Raw genomic sequence first — 23,111 nt, 5'->3', positions numbered from 1 at the left:
GAAATGAATGGGGTAGAATAACTTGCTGATGACATAACATGTACTCAGTTATGTAAGTTACATAAATGTTTAAGTAATTTACATGGTGTACAGACACTGAGAAACATAGCATAGCTTTTGGCAGAAGACAAACTGCAGCTGAATGGAAACACGCTGCATGTGATGGATAAGGGGCTGCACAGAAAACGATACCTCCTTACATCTTTAAACCAGCCCCTATGACCCATAAGTTCTTGTTGTCTCATCATGAAAACATCCCTGTCTCTCTGAGTAACCTCACTGATTTGAAGCTATGCATTCTCTGTAAAGGGACGTGGGTGGTACTGTGGGTTAAACCACAGAGCCTAGGACTTGCTGATCAGATGGTTGGTGGTTTGAATCCCCGCAACGGGGTGAGCTCCGGTTGCTCGGTCCCTGCTCCTGCCCACCTAGCGGTTCGAAAGCACGTCAATGTGCAAGTAGATAAATAGGTACTGCTCTGGTGGGAAGGTAAACGGCGTTTCCATGCGCTGCTCTGGTTCGCCAGAAGCGGCTTAGTCATACTGGCCACATAACCCGGAAGCTGTACGCCAGCTCCCTTGGCCAATAAAGCGAGATGAACGCTGCAACCCCAGAGTCCGCCACGAGTGGACCTAATGGTCAGGGGTCCCTTTACCTTTTATTCTCTGTAAAAGGTCCTGTAGAACTTTTGGTGGGTTTTATTTTGATGGGATGCAACCCAAAGCTATTTCTCCATCCTTCCAGTTGAAGCATTTGAAGTTTTAACTTCTACATCATTTGCAAAATTTCGAGCCAAGGAAGACTTGGCTGCAGGATCTCATTTAATAATTCATGAAAATATTGTTCAGAAAATGAAAGGTAATGAATAAAGAAGACCCCTTCCAGGCCTGCTTTAGGACTGATCTCAGCTAAACGGATGAACGTCCAATAAAGCCACTGGTTGTCCGCAAATTTGATCTGCACTCTGGCTTGTCTGGACTGGATTAGGCGCCGAGGCTCTGCAGTACAGCAGTTGCATCAATGCACACCCCGTCCTTATGTGATGTTCCTTGAAGTTGTACCTGACAGTAAGCAGAGTGGCTGAAAGGGCTCTCAGGAGTTTTACACAGCAGGATTTGAAGCCCCAAATGTCTAGAGATATTGGGGCAATGGGATGTGCATGCCGTTGAGCCTGATTCAAAATGAGTCCTCAGTTTCCTCATTTCTCTGCTGCACTGTTGCCAGGTGCTCTCGTCATTTAGCCTGCCGTCAAGCACTGGGCAACGAGCGACCCCATTGCACGGCTAAGCTCAAATTCCTCAGGTGCATAACAGCAATAATATGTTCTCTACAAAGATACGTGAATAATGCATCAGGAAGATTCCCGACACCCTTGTTGCCAATGCTGCAAAACGCGGCAAAGCATCTTGCTCTAGCGTCAGAGCTCAGATCTGTAGAAAATCCTTTCTCAAAACATATGGGGTATATCACAGCAGAGTACAACAACCATTTCCCAAAGCTGTTTCTTCCCCCACTCCCCTCAAAATCTAGTACCTGTTAGAAGTCAATTTGCTCTTGCCAAAGGCTATCTCACTCCTGATTACTTCTCACCCTCTAATGATTTCTGAGTGCCGAAGGAGAGGCTTGACCTCTCATAACTCTTAGATAAGGGAGCTGTTGAATTCCTGGGTCACTTCAATCCTCAGACCAAAACCACCTGACTTCCCATTGTTTCCCTCAGCAAATTTCTTGTTTCCCTGAGCATATTTCTTATCATCCCAGTAGAGGAATGTTATACAAATGTGCTTCCCATTCTAGCTATGAATCTTAACCACCAGCAGGGGAGGGGAGGGGAGGGGAGGGGAAGGGAAAATGCAGGAAATGCATACAATTTGTTTTTTTCAAAAAGAGAGAATCTCTTTGAGAAGAAAATACATTCATTGCAGAGTCTAACACAACAGGTGAACATAACACTTCCCTGTAAACCGTTCATAAGCTTCAGTCACATATCTGTGTGACCAAGGAACAGATGTCAGGGTAGAGCTTTGAGAAAGAGGTGGGTGGCCAGCAACTTCCATGTTCTGTGGTCACTGTGGGGACAGAATGCTGAGCTAGATGGCAGGCTGTTCTTACATTCTTAAGGAACTTAAGGGAGTACCACCACTTAGGGATGTAAGACGGATGGTCATCTGTTATGGATGCTTTAGTTGAGATTTCTTCATTGTGAGGGGGTTGGACTAGATGATGAAGAAGAAGAGTTTGGATTTGATATCCTGCTTTATCACTCCCTTTAAGGAGTCTCAAAGCGGCTGACATTCTCCTTTCCCTTCCTCCCCCACAACAAACACTCTGTGAGGTGAGTGGGGCTGAGAGACTTCAGAGAAGTGTGACTGGCCCAAGGTCACCCAGCAGCTGCATGTGGGGGAGCGGGGACGCAAACCTGGTTCACCAGATTACGAGTCTACTGCTCTTAACCACTACACCACACTGGCTCTTGGGCTCCCTTCCAACTCTATAATTCTATGATCCTACGAAGAAGGCATTTTTTTTAATCCACTCTGCATTTGTTGCAAGCTGCTTGTTTCTGTTCTCCTGAAGTTCATCTTCCTCCACATCGCTGTCCACTGTGCTGAAGCTACATAAACTGCATTGACATTGCATTATTCCACCCCATTCATTTTAATGCAAAGGAATGCGAGAAAGAGAATGCAATAAATTACATATCATTTGTGGACTGAAAGCAACAACAATAAAGAACAATCATTTGATTTCCATTCCAGAAATGGGATGAAGAAATAAATATGGGCAGTTTCTGCTCCCATTTCTGGTTTTGCAGGAATTCTCCAACATCCCTAGCACCAGGTGATAAGTCTTTCTTGGGATCCCCATGAGAAGATGCTGAGTTAGTTGGGATATGCGAGATAGCCCTTTTCTGTGATCACATTCCAGTTGTAGAACTCTGCCCCATGGAGTGGTTGCTTAACCAGACTATTTTTTTTAAAAAAAGCATCTTATACCAGGTGAGTTCATTTTCTTTCTCAGGTGAGCTTTAGAAAACAAACTTCTTTCTTTTAGGTCAACTCTGAAATTGTAATTATTTTCGATGTCTCTGGGTGGGTGTCCCCCACCACACATGCTTAAATATTGATGATTGATTTATTTAAAAAGTTGTTAGCTGCCTTAAGAGCTATTCTAGCAAGTGGAAAGGCAAGTTATAAATTATTCTAATAAATGAATAATAATAAATCATTTGGATGGAGGTAGTTTCAGAACTCTAGTCAAACTCTAGCTTTCATTGGAGCAAGTTTATGGTCGGTTTATGTATCACTTCACATTGCCAGAAGGAGTCTTGGAGCAATCTTTTGCCTAGTCTACATCTCTACTGGAACTACTTTTAACTTGTCTCTGCAGATGGGATTATTTTAAAAAGATTGTCTTGCTTTTAATACCTGGAATTCTTTTTAATTGCTTTTACACTTTTCTTGTTTTGCACTTGTCGTTGTTTTATAATTGCATCTTCTGTTGTCATAACCTGAGCTGGGAACTTTTGGTGAAGGATGGGTGAGTAATCTAACAAAACAAGGAAATACAAGGACAACATCTACAATAAAAATCCATTAAAATTAAGCCAATATCAGGGTGTGCTGTGGACACAATGTTTTCCTTGAATCTATAATATTGGGAAACATCCTAGTTTGTTCCAGATCCTTTCTGTGCTATTGCAATTTGATTCATAATTTGAGGGCCAACCTGATCTGCTAAATCCAGAGCTCTGTTTCACCCCAACCCACGCTATAATGGGGAATCTAAAAAGTCAATGAAATGTAAAAGTGAAGGAGCCCTATTCTTTCCTTGTCACCACACAGAGAACTCTGAGATTCTGGGCTGCCTTAATAGACACCCTGTCAGACCCTGTGGACCATACCTTCTGGTTGGGAGAACACACACAGAGAGAGAGACGCAGACACACACATTCACACCCTTCTATCATATGGTGGACATTTTGCTAATCAAGGCCACATTCATACCAAGGATTCAAAGCACTATGATACCACTTTAAACACACACACCCAAGGATTCTGGGAGTTGTACTTTGTTGAGGGTGCTGAGGGTTGTTATGAGGCCCTAATAATCCAAGAATTGTTTGAGGGAAGCCAGGACTGTTTTTAGTGGTCAGGGCTGGCCCACCCATCAGGCAGAGCAAAGTGGCCCTCCTTGGGTGGCAAAATCCCATGGGGTGGTGCCACCAGCGGCACCCCACCTGCTCCTTGTCAGGATTCACAGAATGCTGTGTGAGATAGTAAGTCTGCAGGCTTGAGTTTGCTAGCTGATGCAACTGACTGATGCAATCAGCCTGCAATACTTTCTATGGAAGTGCTGGGTCAGAATGGCTCGGCAGTAATGTGCTGTCAGTTGATTGGCTGTCTTTGGTTTAAAAGGGAAACTTGTCCACCAGTAAGGTGGTGGTGTAGAGGAGTGTGGTCTTCCTATTTGCCTTAAGGTGCAGCCAGGTACTCTGTTTGACTGTATGAACCTGCAGATATTTGTATATATAGCTAACAATAAATATACTGCACTGAAGAACCTGGAACTCTGAGCATTTTTGCTAAAGCGCCGCAAAGAATTTGTGACACTCCTGCCACTCCTATACTACCCCAGTAAATGAGACTTTGGGGGTGGAGCAGGAGAAGCGCCTTCCCATCTGCCTCAGGTGGTGGAATGGGACATGTTGCCCTGGATCACACCCTCCAACATTCCTCAGATGAAAAATAGGGGAATTTCCCACTCCCCTCCAACTGACCCTCTTCAACCCCACATTCCCTCATAGAGCATTTCTGCCCCCACTATGCCAAAGGGACACAGTACACACACCCTTCACTGTCCTGAGAAAACCCCTTAAACCTGATTTTATTTTATTCTTTGGTACACCTACAAAAAGAAAACACACACACACACACCAATAGATAAATTTTAGAATGGGGCAAGATTAGACACAGACACACAGCAAGACTCCTTGTGCTCCGCTCCCCATTTCTTCCAGCCCAGGGCTGCCCTGCCTGCTGCCTGCCCCTCAGAACTGGTGCATCATGCGTGGTTGGCTCTTGGTGACAGCAGCCTTGCCTTCTCCTCACCTGCTCTCCAGCAGCCACTATGAGCTGCCCAATGGAGGAGGCTTTATGGGTGAATCAGAAGTCAAATAGCATCAGAAAAGATTATGAGCGACAGTTACGGCAGCAAGAAACATGGTTTATTTTCATGTTTAAAGCCATTTATCCAGGGGGTCTCAACTCTGAGTTAGACCTTAATTGTTTCATTTGATTAATTGCATTTTGTCTGTTACTTTGTACTGCTCCTTTAATCCTAATCTCCTTGTAGTTGTATTGTTACTTTGCACTGTACCTTTAAACTCAACCTCCTTGTTACTAGTACCACCTGGAGTTGGCTTTATATGTGTTTCAAAAAATATTGTTAGTAGCAGTGACTACATTATTACATGAGCACTGTACCACATCATTTGATATTTTCATTTACATACATTCATTTGAAATAAGATGGGGTATGTGCTCTTTTTCATTACTGTTTGTACTATAGTTTATAATTTTTGTAAAGTGATATGTGTATGTAGGTCATCGTCTGTAAAATTTTATTTTCACTTTATGAAGCAATTCTATATCCTCCCACCACGCTGACAAAGAATTCTACGAAACAGTAGTCAATATCTGGAATCACTGTTCAGTGTTGGACATCATATTTGCTGAATACACAAAGCTTCACAGCTTGTCTGTCATCGTACAAAGTCTGGTACCTCAATTCCTTTAAAGTTTTTCAGAGACTTTGAGACTAAAGATTTCATTTTGGACTTGTTATAGTTTGAAGGAATTCTATAAAAGATTGTCTATTGCATATGTACATGGTCATCGAGTTGCTTAGACATTGCTGACGTACTCTTTGCAACACAGGTTTGTTTGGGTACCAATGGAGGAGGCTGGCAACAGCAGCCATGGAGAGACCATGGAGAGGCAATGAGATGCTCCTTTGCAGACACCTTCTCTAAGGGCAAATGCTGGCTCATCCTTCTTCTCAGTGGCTGCACTGGCAGGAAAAATAGGAACCTTTGGGGATCAAATCAGAAGCTGGGATATTTGTAGAATAAACTTGGAAGAAATTCTTCCAACTTATCTTCTTCTTCTTCTTTCTTCTTTTTTCTTCTTCCTTTTTCTTTTTTTCTCTTTTGTTCTTTTTTCATATATATGTGCTTATTTGAAATATATGTATGTATGTATGTATGTATGTATGTATGTATGTATTTGCAATATTTAGGGACATGGGTGGAGCTGTGGGTTAAACCACAGAGCCTAGGACTTGCTGATCAGAAGGTCGGCAGTTCGAATCCCCGCGACGGGGTGAGCTCCCGTTGCTCAGTCCTTGCTCCTGCCAACCTAGCAGTTCGAAAGCACGTCAAAGTGCAAGTAGATAAATAGGTACCGCTCTGGTGGGAAGGTAAACAGCATTCTGTGCACTGCTCTGGTTCGCCAGAAGCGGCTTAGTCATGCTGGCCACATGGACCCGGAAGCCGCCTCCCTCAGCCAATAAAGCGAGATGAGAGCTGCAACCCCAGAATCAACCACGACTGGACTTAATGGTCTGGGGTCCCTTTACTTTACCTATTTGCAATATTTTGCTTATATTTTGTAGAATTATGTTAAATATTTCTAAAAAATAAAAAATAATTAAAAAGTGTACAGTGGATGCTCGGGTTGCGAATGTAATTTGTGCGGGATGCACGTTCGCAAACCCACAGCGTTTGCAACCTGCAGCGGCGTGTCTGTGCATGTGTGGGTTGTGACTCAGCGCTTCTGCACATGTGCTACCGCCGAAACCCAGAAGCAACCCGTTCCGGTACTTCTGGGTTTCAGCGGGTACGTAACCCGAAAAATGCAACCTGATGCGGCTGTAACCCAAGATATGACTGTATTGTGCGGCTGTGACCCAAACTTCACTAGTCTGAAGCCCAAACAAGCAGCAAACCTTATCCAAAGTCACTGCTTGCATTAAAGCAGCACCCTGTCTGAAACACCATGGCTCAGGTTGATTATAACTCTTTTTCCGACTGACAAAATTGTTTTTGCTGATGCAGGCTCTTCCATTACAAGCTTAAAAGTGCTGGGGGTGAAAGGGCAGCCAGGGAAATACTTCCATAGAACACAGTTCATTACAGAAGCAAATTGGAGCATAACCAAAATCAAAGAAGTAGGGAAAATTCAATTTTGGGAAATGCATAAACATTATTTTTAATCTAACAAAACTGCTCGGGGGCAGGCAGTCGCTGGATTTCAAGAAAAGTCCCAGCATCTCACATAGCTATGTTTAGTTGCTGCTTATCAAATTTTTATCTCATTCTTCGGTACGTCTTAAATTATTAAGGCTTCTGTAATTGAATCTGCCTGAGTGTTTAGTCGGTAAAAAAAAGAGAGAGGAGGGGGATGGGGAGAGACATCGGGAAGGTGTACATGAGTGGGAATTACAAATAAGATTAGCAAATGATTGAATAAAAATCACAAGTTTATATTTTTTAATAAAATATGAGGCTTATGTGCTAGGTGGTAATTGCTTTGCGTTTGCAGATGGCTAGACGATCTCTCCAGGTAATCTTTGCTCAGGGTTATTCCTCAGTCGAGTATATTATTATTAAAGCCATCCAGAAAAGTCAGGTGTCAGTTGGCCCGGAAAGCTCCTGCTCAGCTATCTATTAACCCATTTAAGCCAATGGCTTTATGTGAAACTCAGCCTAGTTGCACATGCTTCCATGGTTGCTTGCTTTAGGATCTATTTTATTAAGATCTTCAATGTCCGCAACCAGGTGTGGTGAACTCATATGATACTCATATTCACAATGTGTCTCTCTCACACAATGTGGTGTGTTGAGATATTGCATGGGCCCGGAGACTCATGCTTGCGTGCCAAGACCCTGTGACACCACAATTCCTAGGGGGAATGAATAACCACACAGGTCAACAGCATTTTGGGTTTGGAGCTTGAATATGGGTACAACTTTATTGGTTACAGTAGAGAATGGCTTGGCGTAGGCATTGGGTAAAGCCAGTGGTGGCCAAACTTGACCCTTCAGCTGTTTTTGGACTACAGCTCTCATCATCCCTAGCTAACAGGCCAGGGATGATGGTAACTGTAGTCACAAAACAGCTGGAGGGCCAAGTTTGGCCACCGCTGGGAAAAGCCATTGCTATTCCACTCCAAGGCATCAGCTGGGCATGCATTTAAGGTAAACCACAACCATGGGGGGTGACCTATGACATATCAAATAGGGGTACCCCATGGGGTCCCCGCTGGAGGAGTGGTATGGCCCTAGCCTGGGCATTGGACAGAAGCTGCTATTCCTGGATCCTTTTAATAGAATACCCTTTCCTAAGGAGGGGGAGGCAGAGGCGACAACCTCCTCTCCACCAAAGATCTAGGCCAGGCATCCCCAAACTCGGCCCTCCAGATGTTTTGGGACTACAACTCCCATCATTCCTAGCTAACAGAACCAGTGGTCAGGGATGATGGGAATTGTAGTCCCTAAACTTCTTGAGGGCCGAGTTTGGGGGTGCCCGGCCTAGGCTTACCTAATGCCTACCAGCACTAGACAAAAAGGGATGGTGGTGTGGCGGTAAATTTTGAACTGCAGGAAGTCATCAGGGCCCTCCCAATAGCCACACCTGCAAGGTGATGAGCAGGAGGGGTTGGTGATCAATGCAAGCAGGCGTGACAGCCCCATGTTGATTATTTAGGTAAAGGTAAAAGACCCCTGGATGGTTAAGTCCAGTCAAAGGTGAGTATGGGGTTGTGATGCTCATCTCACTTTCAGGCCGAGGGAGCCGGCATTTGTCCACAAACAGCTTTCCGGATCATGTGGCCAGCATGACTAAACCACTTACGGCACAACGGAACACTGCGACGGAAACCAGAGTGCACGGAAACGTCGTTTACCTTCCTGCCAGAGTAGTACCTGTTTATCTACTTACACTGGTGTACTTTCGAACTGCTAGGTTGGCAGGAGCTGGGACAGAGCAGCGGGAGTTCACTCCGTTATGGGGAATCGAACCACCGACATTCCGACTGGCAAGCCCAAGAGGCTCAGTGGTTTAAACCACAGCGCCACCCGCATCCCTACTGCATATTATTTATAAGTACATAAATATGATCCTCAAAAAAATCCCTTGCTCTATCAATCATGGACACTCATCATAATACACCATCATTATTAATGCAATGAAGTTCTGTTCTATTATTAATTCTGATTTTAAAACACCATCATAAATATTTTCTACTATTCCAATATCAACATTTTAAATTTAATATGTCATTCCAGCAGCAAGAATTTGTTTGTCATGAGCCATAACAGACTGCCAAAATTCATGGGGTCAGTGAGTGGGGAGGGGAGAAAAATTGGGGTCTGAATCATTACCTCAGCCAGAACATGACATCTATGCTCCATGGTAACCTGCCAGAACTCCAGCACCATAAAACTTGAAATCCTTGTTATTACCTCATTCATTTGCCATAACAAGGGAGATCTATCAATTACCCTGGTGCTCTGGCAGATGACACCATCAGCTGTGCTTTGAGAAAACACCCTAGAATTTCTCTTCCAATTCTATACCACAAACAGGGGACTTAAGCAAGATAAGAGAACACGAACCTGTTTCTCTGTCCCACCATCCTCCTCCTCCTCCTCCTCCTCTGTCGTCGTCTTCTTCTTCTTCTTCTTCTTCTTCTTCTTCTTCTTCTTCTTCTTCTTCTTCTTGAGCCAGTGTGGTGTAGTGGTTAAGAGCGGTAGTCTCGTAACCTGGGGAACCGGGTTTGTGTCTCCGCTCCTCCACATGCAGCTGCTGGGTGACCTTGTGCCAGTCACACTTCTTTGAAGTCTCTCAGCCCCACTCATCTCACAGAGTGTTTGTTGTGGGGAAGGAAGGGAAAGGAGAATGTTAGCCGCTTTGAGACTCCTGAAGGGGAGTGAAAGGCGGGATATCAAATCCAAACTCCTCCTCCTCCTCCTCCTCCTCCTCCTCCTCCTCCTCCTCCTCCTCCTCCTCCTCCTCTTCTTCTTCTTCTTCTTCTTCTTTACATTTGTATAGCACTCTTCACCAATAGATCTCAAAAATACAAGATTAACAAACGGCATAGAAGAACCCCCTCTGTGTCTATATAAAGAAGCATTTGTATGAACTGCAAATAATATATTGTGTCTGGATGTGGGAAATTTCAAACAGTTCAAAGTTGATTTTGAAGAGAGGGTGGCTCTGTTGTGTGGTGGTTGTTGTGGTGGTTGTTTTCTTCCTGTTGCTGCTCTTGAATTTAATGAGGGCGCTAAAATGATAGTTGCTCAAAACGTGCTGCCTCATTTGTCATTAGAGCTGGCATTGATGGGAGAAGTCAGCATCTCTAATTGTCAGATTTATGGAATCTGAAATGGCAGTCACCAGGGGGAAGGGGGAAAACATATAGAAAGCAAAGAAACAGACAAACATCAATATTGCTGCTCCTGATTGTTGTGCAGAGTCTGATTAACAGGAGCACGGTAATAAATCAAAAACAAACCGGACACTTCTGAAGGGCAAGACCGTGTTGGTGGGCGGAGGGAAGAAAGAAATGACTCGCAAGTAATATTTCCCTGGATACTGTCAAAAGCCTTATAAATGTTTCATGCCTCAAAGGGATTTTTTGGTTTTTTAAAAAATAAAACACACACACACACCCCAGTGGCACCAAACTTGCAAATTGCCTCCTGCCCATATTTGCGGCAAACCTCCAAGTCTAGCAATAACATTGAGAATCTGGGATGTTGAGGAAGATTGCAATTAATGTGCCCACAATGAAGGTTGTCTCCCTCCACAAAATATAATAACACTCACAACCCATTTGCAGAGGATTACGACCATAGAAATAGGACAGACTATTTTCAGATGCATTTTTGGACCCCCCGAGTGATTAGAGATACATCAGCAGCCCCTTCTCTGAGAATACTCCAAAACAAGTATTTCCCATCATAGAACTGTAGAGTTAGAAGGGACTTCAAGGATCATCTAGTCCAACCCTCTGCAATGCAGGAATCTCAGCTAAAGCATCCATGACAGAGGGCCATCCAACCTCTGCTTAAACACCTCCAAAGGAGGAAGGATTTGGGGAGTAAGTGTGGATCCAGCTTGAATTTCTTCCTATATACATAGAAATGTAAGGACGTCATCACGCTTATGGCCAATAGGCAGCCAATAGGTGGCCATGCAACCACAGGTAAATGAGCAAATGGTTGGCCCAGGTGCATAGCCTCCAAGTTTCCCGATTTAACAAGAATTACAAAAGCCATCTTGGCTTCTGATTTGATCTTGGAATGTCCCGATTTTCCCCACCAGCGCTGTCGCTGCCAAGCTCAGGAAGCGGGGACGAGTCAGCGCTTGTCCCGAGCAATGACGACGAAGGTAGGGGCGGCTGCAAGAGAGCACCCCATTGCCCCTCCATTTTGCCCTCCTCCTTTGGGCAGCTCACAGTGGCTGCTGGAGAGCAAGCAAGAAGGAGGAGAGGCTGCCAATGCCATGGGCAAGCTCCGTGTAATGTGCCAGCAGAGGGCAGGCCACCCTGGGCAGGAAGAGAGGGGGAATAGAGCGCAAGGAGTCTTGATTTGTTGGTGCTGACCTTTAAAGCTCTAAACAGTCTTGGTCCAATATACCTAAAGGAGCATCTCCACCCCCATCATTCTGCCCGGACACTGAGGTCCAGCGCCAAGGGCCTTCTGGCGGTTCCCTCACTGTGACAAGCCAAGTTACAGGGAACCAGGCAGAGGGCCTTCTCAGTACTGGCACCGGCCCTGTGGAACGCCCTCCCACCAGATGTCAAAGAGAAGAACAACTGCCAGACTTTTGGAAGGCATCTGAAGGCAGCCCTGTTTAGGGAAGCTTTTAATGTTTAACAGACCACTGTATTTTAATACTTTGTTGGAAGCTGCCCAGGGTGGCTGGGGAGACCCAGGCAGATGGGCAGGGTATAAATAATAAATTATTATTATTATTATTATTATTATTATTATTATTATTATTATTGATTTATTATTATTTTTAATGGTTTGTGGTCTGCATCCAGTGGCGGAGCTTCATGCTCCGGCACCGGGGGGTGGAGAGCAGGTGGAGGCGGGGCTGGTGCATGCTCTGGGGGCATGGTGTGCTGCCTGCAGGGGCGTGGTGCATGTCCTGGGGGCATGGCATGCTGCCTACGGGGGCGTGGCAACCAGCACGGGTGGGGGAAGCAGCCACAATGGCACCCCACTGAGATTGCGCTGCCAGGGGCGGGGCGCTCCCCCCGCACTCCACTTCCTCCCGCAGTGTCCCCATTGAATCATGCCCCTTTCTAAAATTCATTTATTGGTGTGTGTTTATCTTTTGGTAAACTTAGCAAAGAATAAAATAAAACAAATTTGGGATTGCGAGGTTTTCACAGCACAGTGGAGGGCGTGTGTTCTGTGTCCTGTTAGTATAGTGATGGTGGCACTCGGCCTTCTTTGGATAGGTCAGGTCAGGTTAGCACCCCAGAAACTGTCGGAATCTCCGTTCAACCGAGCTGATAAATCTCATCTTCCGGAATTGCCCTCCAGCGTGATTAATGACCTGAGCCTTTGATGAGGCCTCCACGCACGTTCCCATTATGCAGAGAATCAAAACAGCACATGGAAGTGATGAGATTTATGGCTACATTGCTATGCTTTATTTTCTAAGCTATGCAGACAGAAAAGAAATCATCCTCTCTCTGTGAGAGCACAGAGCAACTGAAACACAAAGGAACAGGAAACCAGTAACGTCACATCCGTCTCCCGTGAGACTTCCAACAGCCTGGAATGTCTCTGGAATGTAAACAGAGCCTTGTGACTCCAAAGCACTGCACAGCGGCAAACAGAAACTAACGGAAACCACCCTGATCTATTCCAGCTTCCCTCCTCCACAGCTTCTGCCACTACTGAGACTGAAATGGCAGCATAAATGTGTAGCGGTAGCAAAGCAGTACTGCTGCTGGGAGCTTGCTTGGCTTGGCATGCCTGTACCTATTCATCTTGCCTGGGATTTGGTTTGAGTGAGCGGCAAGGCAAGGGGGGGGGGTTGTCCACAATGTTTGGCTTTGCTGTAAGGTGAGGGGGTTGCGGTTTGGGTGAACTGAAATGCAGTGGTGCAGCGTGGGGAGGCACAGGGGCAGTTACCTCTGGCGCAAAATAGTATGGGGGGAGGGACAAAATTTCAACACCAGGTGCTGCCTCAATACAGCTGTGTACTTCCGTCGCTGGGCTTCATTGAAAACTGCTTCTTCGTGCAAACCAGGAAGTAACTTCTTCTTTTCTTATCTCTGTGGCTGCAGTCTCCTGAGTGACACGGACACCTTTAGGCAGTTGAATGTGAATGCATCCTCCATCCGTTTCCTTTCCTCCCACACATGCCTCTTTGTGGCCCCGGGCACCAGCAACCCACGCTACGCCATTGATGAAATGTGCTTGAAATGTATGGTGTTTATGTAGCCTAGCTGGGTTTATTGCACTGCTTATATAACTTGTTTTAGCTGTTTGTACATTGCATTTGCAAACTGCACCGAGATGTATGTGCAAGTCAGTTTAATAATACTAATGATGCTATGAACAATACTCAAGCACCTTTCAACACAAACAGGAGGGTGAGAGCCCATTCCCACCTGTAAACCAGAGCCTGGAGGAAATCGCTTTCTCCATCTTTATACAGGATAAATAAAATATCAGTCACCCCAGCAGCGCATTCCATCAGAAAGCCTGTTTGTTTCCCAGATAGCACAGCTCTTTCAAGGACAGCTGGAACATTTCCTGGCCACTCTGTGATAAATTGCTAGGGTGCTCAGCTGCCTCAGCTATCATTTTAGTCAACATGTGTGTTTAAAAATACCATTTCCACCCTCTCCTAATAGTTTTGTTGCTTATTTGGTCATATCGCCGGTTTTAATGTATTATTATGTCTGTTTCAAATGGCGACACGTAACTGCCCCTTTCAAGCAAAAGTCCCAGTTTATATCCGAAAAAGTGGTTAAAAGCACCCAGCAGCTTTTGCATTTAGCTGCTTTTACTCCTCGTACACAGATCTGTGAATTGCTTCCTAAGGGACGAGCGCCATATTTTTCCCAGATACACGTCTGTCAATTACTTTGAATGCCAAAGGCAGGGAGGCAGTTAGGAAGCTGCCTTTGGTACTGAGTCAGTCTAGTTCAGTCTGCACTGACAGGCAGCCAAATCTCCAAGATTCTGATGAATTTTCATGACAACTTCTTCTCTTTTCTTTTTAACAAAATCAGAAACTGGTGAGGGAACATGAAGAACTGAATTTGACAGTCAGAGCTGTTCAGCAGTGGAACAGACTCCTTCGTGAGGCTGTGGACTTGCCTTCATTGGAAGTTTTAAAGCAGAGGTTGGATGGCTGAATGCTATGCAGTGGTACCTTGGTTCCTGAACTGGTTGGCTCCCAAACAAATCGTCTCCCGAATGCCGCAAACCCAGAAGTAAGTGTTCCGGTTTGTGAATGGGGTTTTTTTGGAAGCTGAACATCCGTTTCGGCTGTCGGCATTGTTTCTGGGGCCAATCAGCCAATCAGAAGCTGTTCCTGTCAGTGTTTGAAAAAGAAAAGGTTCTGACCTCCTTTTTACTCCTTTGCCTAGTCCTCAGACCTTAGTTGGCACAAAAGAGTCTCACAAAAGAGAAAATGAAATTGCTCATCCCTATCAAGTATTAGTCCTCTGTGTGTAGTAGAAGCAAGATCACACCTTGGGGCCCCATCCATAATGTTGCTGCATCCACTCAGCTCCACCCCTCAGGCCTTGGTGCATTGAGCAAATTACTAAAGGAAAATCCAGTTGTACTCCTATGCAATTATGGGCTCTGTGCAGACGGGGCTCTGATCTTGTGGACGAGCCCCCTAAATCTGTGCAGCCCCCTGAATCCCTTCGAACCTTCTCCAGATGTGTGGTAGCCAGTGGGGTGGAATTAGCCCATTTTGTTTCATAATTAACATTTTTATTGATTATTTTCATGATAGCTTGGAAATGCAGGGCAGGGAAGAACGAGTTTAGTCCTGAAAGGGGCTTTTAGGAATAAAGCTTTTAAAGGGAATAATTAGGAATTAAAATGGGCAGGGATATAAATTGAGTCATCAACAGTAGCTTGCGAGGAAATGATCTGACATGAAAGAAAATGTTTGCTTATTTGATTCCCTCTCAGTATTATTTCCTTCAAAACAAACAGGTTTCTCTTCTTTCTTTTTCTTTTTCTTTTTTTACAAGAAAATGACATAAAAGGAACTAATTTTCATAAGCTTTTAAGAGTGATTTTTGTTTTGTTTGTTGGCTTTACACAGAAGTGGGATGGAAGAAAGTTGCTCATGTGTGATCAAACTCTAATCCCCTTTATGTAAATCGAATCTAGGCATATCTGTTCACACAGAAAATTCCCCAGATTATTTCAGAAATGAGTGCTTTCTAGTTTTTGATGCTGCCAGTACCCATGATCTTCAACATCCAGCACAAAACTCACATACTGTATTTGCTGCTGTAAAGAAGTAATCTTGGACATACAACAAGCTTAAGAATATTTATCATTGATTCAAGTCCAAAAAATACATCAACTAGTTCTATGCTAATCCTTTCTGCCCAGTAATTTTTGACCATGTGTGAGTTGGGAGGGATAATAATAATAATAATAATAATAATAATAATAATAATAATAATTTATTTATACCCCGCCCATCTGGCTGGGCCTCCCCAGCCACACTGGGCGGCTTCCATAGAAACCAAAAATACAGTAAAATATCACAGATTAAAAACTTCCCTGAACAGGGCTGCCTTAAGATGTCTTCTGAATGTCAGGTAGTTGTTTATCGTTTTGACATCTGCTGGAAGGGTGTTCCACAGGGTGGGCGCTACTACCGAGAAGGCCCTCTGCCTGGTTCCCTGTAACTTGGCTTCTCGCAGTGAGGGAACCGCCAGAAGGCCCTCGGCGCTGGACCTCAGCGTCCGGGCAGAACGATGGGGGTGGAGACGCTCCTTCAGGTATACTGGGCCGAGGCCGTTTAGGGCTTTAAAGGTCAACACCAGCACTTTGAATTGTGCTCGGAAACATACTGGGAGCCAATGTAGGTCTTTCAAGACCGGTGTTATGTGGTCTCGGCGGCCGCCCCCAGTCACCAGTCTAGCTGCCGCATTCTGGATTAGTTGTAGTTTCCGAGTCACCTTCATTTTTTTTTTTTAAATAATTTTTATTAAGGTTTTCCAAATTAAAACAAATTAAATCCAATTTATAAACTTTTTCCAATAACTAGGACTTCCCCTCCCCACCCCCTCATGCATTCCAAATCTTCCAAATAAACAATTAGGTTCAACAAATTCTTATCCCCAAATTGCAATCATCCTCCATTACCCAGTTTAGCGTAATTCCCATCCCCCTAAGATCGATCTATTCCCTTCCACGAGTTTCCCCCTTTCAAACATAATACAAAAAAAACAACAACATAGAATTAAATAATAATTTTACAACCTTTGGATTCCAACTTTCCCTCCCCTTTTTCCCTGTTACGTTCCTCCTAACCCTCCATCTCTAATATCTTCCTGGAGTTCCCACATTGCGTTAAACCCACCCTCTGATTCTTTGCCAGTCTTATTAATTGCAAATGTCCAATCATTAAATTACGAATGTCCAATCCTAAAAGAAGTCTAACGAGAAGAGGGTCCATTTCTTCTATCCAGATTTTTATATCCAGGAGTAAAAACTCCAATTTTAAATCCATAAGCTTGTCAAATCTGGATATCCCAAATATCCCCTTTCCCATTTCTGTCCAGTTCTTGTTATTTCCTTGTTCTTGTCGGCCATTCTCCTCCTTTTTGTTTCTCTGTTCTCCCACAGAAATGTTCTTTCTCCAAAAGTTTCTAATATCCCTGCAGAGGCTTGTTGTTCAGGAACAAAACATTACATCATGATCCTTTCATTTTCCAACAGATAGTTCCATTGTTTCCTATAGTGTGTAGACCTCTGTAGACAAAATAGTGTTCCATTTCTGCAGTTTCCCAGGAGATTAAAAGTTCTATTCAACTGCACATGTTTCCTGTCAAAAACACATGCAATATCCCTCAGCTCCTCTAGGTGGATTCCCGTAACAAAGTTCCCTTCCAAAGCCCATCCACCAGTCCAAATAGCTTGTTTATCCTTATTTGAACAATTTGAAACAATTTATACCCAACTTATATCAAATGTAACCGGCAAAGTCCATAACCAAGTCTCTGTTACATTCTTCCGTTTTGACAGCTCCTTGACAGCTGTCAAAACCTGTCAAAACCTCCGTTACTCTTCTCCAGGCATTTTCACGAATCGCTCCAGGGATTCCGGGGGGGGGGGGGGTGTTGCTTTTTAATACAAATTCCACTTTTCTCCTCCGGCTCAATCTTATAAATTTCCCTCGCGAAGTTGCTAATTCGGTGAAATAAGGTTACTCTCGATCTTAGTTATCCATTCCTTTGTTTTGGCTCTTCTACAATTTCGGGGGGGGCTGACTTCCTTTTTTCCACCTCCCCCGTTCGCTCCAAATTTTAAAAATTTGTCCCCTTTTTTTTTGTCCATATTCCAATTACTCACGGGTTCTTCTTTTAGATCCAAATTTTCAATAGAAGAAGTCAGCGCTCTCCGCCGGATGGCATGCGGCTGCGCTCGGCAGGGATAGCAGAGAACTCAAGCACCACGCTTCTCCCCGGCACCCGATCCGGAGCCTTTAAAAAGGCTCCTTCATGAGTCGGGAGGGCGCTAACGGTGCCAGCCGAGTCTCCATGTCCACGGCCTCCTCTGGCCGTGGTTTTTAAGGGTCCCCGCATCGCCGGTGCGGTAGGACCCAGCCCCTGCCGAGCAGACTCCCTCCGGAGCTCGGAGGGAGTCCGCCATTCGGCGCTGGCGCCAACCCGGAAGTCCCCCGAGTCACCTTCAAAGGTAGCCCCACGTAGAGTGCATTGCAGTAGTCCAAGCGGGAGATAACCAGAGCATGCACCACTCTGGCGAGACAGTCCGCAGGCAGATAGGGTCTCAGCCTACGTACCAGATGGAGCTGGTAAACAGCTGCCCTGGACACAGATTTGACCTGTGCCTCCATGGACAGCTGTGAGTCCAAAATGACAATATAAATTGGGACAATATAAATTGTCCCAAAACTGGGACAGGAGAATGTAAAATTAATGAAATATTCCAGAGGTGGAAGCTTACCTAACTAAAAAGTGGTCAAGGAAAAGGAGATCTTATTCTAAGGGCTCATCCAGACTTCCATTGTTGCCATGATATGTAGGCACAGGTGTGCATCCTTTCCAGACACAGGTGGTTATTTTTCTATCCCACCTCTTTCTCTAGGAAAACTCACTGTTTACTGATGGATCAGAACAAACGTCAAACTGCAAAAAACCCTGATTGACATTTGTTCTGATTTAGATCAGAAAACAGCACGTTTGCGCAAGACTAAAATAAAATAACATGCTTTGACTTGGCACAAAGAGAAGTCTGAATGAGCTTGCTATACACCCATATTTTCCCAGACCTTACCGGGATTTCAAAGGCAGAATTGATGTCCTGGGGTAATTTCCAAAATGTGGCATGTCATCCTGGATCTTAGGCAAGTCAATAGAGAAATTGTTTGGTGTTTTTTGGGGTGGCTCAGCAACTTTGGGGTTTCTATGGCAACCCTAGAATGAGCCCAAACTGTCTCCTCTCCTCTGGCTTCCCATGCTTCCATTTAACTTAATTTTAAGTCAATTCATCCATGCTTCTTGCACCATTCTGGTCAGCCAAATTCCAATAGTGGGCGATGGATGGAGCAGCAGCAATGTCACTCCAGAGGAGAGAGAAGGGGAAAAACTGTGCAAACACAATGGCAGGAGATTTGCATTGGCTCCATCCGTGCTTCCATGTTGCACTAACCTGGCTGCAACCATTCCCCTCTCCTCTCACTCTTGTTTTTCTTTTAAATACTTTTTATTAGCTTTCAAAAAAGGTTATACAGAATTTTGTAAAATGCAGTGTTATGAAAAACAACGGCTGTTTACCGTATTTTCTGGGTGAGCGGTGGTTGTGGCCCAACGCGGAGCCTCTCTAGGTTCGCCCTGCTGCGCTGCACCATTTTGGATCATTTCCCTTCCCCCTAGGCCTCCACGGAAACTCTTGGGTTCCGGCCAAACCAGGCAATTTAAATGAGTCAATCTGCAGCAGTCTGGTGGGCTTGGCTTGGCGAGGAAAGCAGTCTTCACTCAGGTCCACTCGCCAGCTATATAGCTCAGCCGAGACTGCATGCCACAACTGGATGACAATATACATAGTCCATATACAGGTATGTGAATGCGCAGAAGTTAGCGACGGGAACTATTTGTAGTGTAGAAATAATAGTTAAGCAAGACAGGGTTACGAAACATGGGCCCTACTCTGTCTCTGCCCCAAGGCTCTGGGTTAGTATTTTTCTTTAAAACAAAAATCTGTCAATTTTTTTTTTTTTTCCCGGGTGAAATATTTTTATTCCTGAGAAGATTAGCTATCTTACCTGGAGGAGTTTCATAGGTAAATCCTACAAGGGATGGCAGACAGACAGTAACACACAGAGTGAGACATACCCTCCCCTTTCTCTTGCTACAATGAGTAGAGCTAATCCTGCAGAGTGAATGTGAAACATCCATAATAAAATAAATTATTCTTATGAATTAAATTTGCATACCGCCCTTCATCCAAAGATCACAGCGCAGTTCATAACATAAGAATACAAAATGAAAACACAAAATTCATAATAAAGCAAAAGTGAAAGAAACTAATAACCAAAGAAACCAGAGACAAATTTTAAAGACCATAGAATGTTAATCAGCCCAAGGCCTGGTCAAAAAGAAAAGTTTTCGCCTGGCATCTAATGATAGTTTATGAAGGCGCCAGGTGAGGCTCCATCCCATAAATGGGGAGCCACCACAGAAAAGGCCCGTTCCTGTGTTGCCACCCCTTGGACCTATCAAGAAGGGCCTCAGAGGATGGTCACATTTATATGCTCCAATGATTTAAGTGGGACTAAGATGCAGGGACGCGGGTGGCGCTGTGGGTTAAACCACAGAGCCTAGGACTTGCCGATCAGAAGGTCAGTGGTTCGAATTCCCATGACAGGGTGAGCTCCCATTGCTCGGTCCCTGCTCCTGCCAACCTAGCAGTTCGAAAACACAAAGTACAAGTAGATAAATAGGTACAGTACAGCTCCGGCAGGAAGGTAAACGGTGTTTCCGTACGCTGCTCTGGTTCGCCACATGCAGGCCACATGACCCGGAAGCTGTATGCCAATAAAGCAAGATGAGCGCCGCAACCCCAGAGTTATCTGCGAGTGGACCTAATGGTCAGGGGTCCCTTTACCTTTACCTTTTAAGATGCAGAAACATGAACAAAGTGGTTCACTCTGTAGGTAAAAGTAGGGCTCAAATGGTACTTTAAGGGATTAGAAAGAAAGTTAATCTTTTCTGTATATATTTGTGCTCCCACACACATCTATTTCATCACATATCACTTATGTATGCTGTATATTTCAAATGTCAAGGGGAAATATAATAGCAGAAAATGGTAATAAATGCTCTCCACTTTCTTCACTCAGATCTTCCTACATGGGGCAATCATCCCCAATGAAGATGACACCTTTCATATACAGATTGACAGATTAAGGATGCTGCACACCCATCCCATTCCGCTGACGAATTTTGTGGGACATGGTTAGAAATTGCCATGAGCTTGGGCGTCCACAGTGCAAAGAAGCCAGGAGGACAAGGAAGGCACTCCTTCTGAAATCCAAAGGGAAGAGGGGTGGGTGAGCTGGTCTCGTAATTGCTCAAAGTCAAAAAGTACAACCATGAACTGGGAGTTTCTGAGGTGGCCTCTCTGCAAGGGCTGTGTGATGGCCTGGGACTCGGGCTTGGATTCGGAACCAGACGAATCTCAGTCCTCACCAGATCTTTTGCCTCAGGCGGTGTCTGAACCAAGTCTGGGGCCTGATTCTGAAGAGCCCCAGTCGGCACAGGTTCCCCTGCAACAAGCACCAGCTGGGTTGAGTCAGAGGCCTGAGCCTGCCCTGGCTCCAGATGCGGGGATTACCTCGTTGCCTTCAGCTGGGCAATCACTTACAGCTGCTTCACTACCGGTTTGGTCAGGTGAGGCTGAGGCAGCCCCTGGGTCTAATAACCAACCAACATATCCCGAGCTGCAGAGACTAAAGTCTGAGAGAAGGAGAGGCCTGAGTACTCACGGAGGAGTGCTTGCCTTTGGGCGAGACAGGGAGGTGAGTAGAATCATAGAATCATAGAATCATAGAATCATAGAATCATAGAATCATAGAATCATAGAATCATAGAATCATAGAATCATAGAATGAGTTGGAAGAGACCACAAGGGCCATCGAGTCCAACCCCCTGCCAAGCAGGAAACACCATCAGAGCACTCCTGACATATGGTTGTCAAGCCTCTGCTTAAAGACCTCCAAAGAAGGAGACTCCACCACACTCCTTGGCAGCAAATTCCACTGTTGAACAGCTCTTACTGTCAGGAAGTTCTTCCTGATGTTTAGGTGGAATCTTCTTTCTTGTAGTTTGGATCCATTGCTCCATGTCCGCTTCTCTGGAGCAGCAGAAAACAACCTTTCTTTGGGGGATCAGGACTGGCCGTTACCCCAACAAAGATAAAAGGCTATCGGACCCTGCCCCAGGTTGCCGGAGCAACATTGCTGTTTGCCGGAACCTGCCTGAGATCCTGTATCTGTCCTTGCCTGGTTTCCTGCCTCATGTCCTGCCTTGGCCCTGTCAAACTGACTCCTCATGGAACCCTTGGATTCGGGACCAGACCTGGACCATGTGGCTCGGATAAACCTCCGGGCCCAGCACAGGCTGACCTGGAAGAAGAAAATGCAGCTTGTCATGTTTTAACAACCACCCCATGTGCAGAAATGTTCTTTCTCAAGAAAATATAGATACAGTTTTATAGTAGCTACCAATGGCTACTAGTCATGGTGGCTATGCTCTTCCTCCATGGTCAGTCATGCTTCTGAATAGCAGTTGCTGGAAACCACAGGAGGGGAGACGGCTCTAGCACCAAGGTCCTGTGCTAGGAGGATGAGATACTGGAACAAATGTGTCATTAGCCTGATCCAACAAAGTTCCTCTTATGCTCTTGTGCAGGGGTCAGCAAACTTTTTCAGCAGGGGGCTGGTCCACTGTCCCTCAGACCTTGTGGGGGGCGGACTATATTTTGAAGGGGGGGGAATGAGTGAATTCCTGTGCCCCACAAATAGCCCAGAGATGCATTTTAAATAAAAAGACACATACTACTCATGTAAAAACACGCTGATTCCTGGACTGTTCGTGGGCCGGATTTAGAAGGTGATTGGGCTGGATCTGGCCCCCAGGCCTTAGTTTGCCTACTCATGATCTAGAGGTTTCAAGGGAAAGCAACAAGCTCCTTATGAAAGTAGATGCACAGCTTGATGGTTCATGCCAGCCAAAAGCAGGTGGGTTGGCAGGAGATCAAAGGCAATGCTTCCTTCCTCCTTATCAACTTCATTAGACTGGTCATGTTGTGTGGATGCCTGATTATCGCCTGATTATAGTTTGCCTACCCATGCACTTGTGCATCATGTGTTTCCACTGCACACAACTGCTCCCCCACACAGATAAGACACTGCGTAAGGATGTTCTTAATATATTCTTACATAGTGTATCAGTATTTACTATCAGATATCAGTGAACAGGGATATTGCTTTCAGTAGGCTTGTGATGCTGCAGTTATATTAGGACACTTTCAAAGATTCTGTCAGTCCCTTCTCCTAAGGCAACTAGTATGACACACATGCAAATTCTGTTTGCCTTTTTAATATTCTTTCTACTTCCCTTAAAAATCAGTTTTTAAAAAATACAAAAACCTGAACCAGGATGCCATAATAAATAAATGTCCTTTAGATCTATATTGACTATCAATTCTTTTGCAGAAGAATCACCCCTTCATTGGATATCTTACTATTAAATCATTTCCGGGAGAGCTTGTTGCCAGAGTTTGATGAGTC

The 23,111-nt window shown here is 44.8% G+C and overlaps 1 long non-coding RNA gene across 2 annotated transcripts in view; it reads left to right on the top strand.

Moving 5' to 3' along the window:
- Positions 1-6,722: 6,722 nt before the first annotated feature.
- The window catches only part of LOC309349074, a 323,506-nt gene continuing 307,117 nt past the window's right edge, over positions 6,723-23,111 (top strand). For both annotated transcript variants that reach the window (XR_014159667.1, XR_014159668.1), the window contains exon 1: positions 6,723-6,736. This is a non-coding gene — a long non-coding RNA (uncharacterized lncRNA). The remainder of the gene's footprint in view (positions 6,737-23,111) is intronic.

The sequence above is a fragment of the Podarcis erhardii genome (assembly GCF_964252035.2).
Source record: "Podarcis erhardii genome assembly, chromosome: 8".
NCBI classification, from domain to species: domain Eukaryota; kingdom Metazoa; phylum Chordata; class Lepidosauria; order Squamata; family Lacertidae; genus Podarcis; species Podarcis erhardii.
The sequence above is the reverse complement of the archived record's forward strand: the minus strand, read 5'-3'. Positions and strand labels throughout refer to the sequence as shown.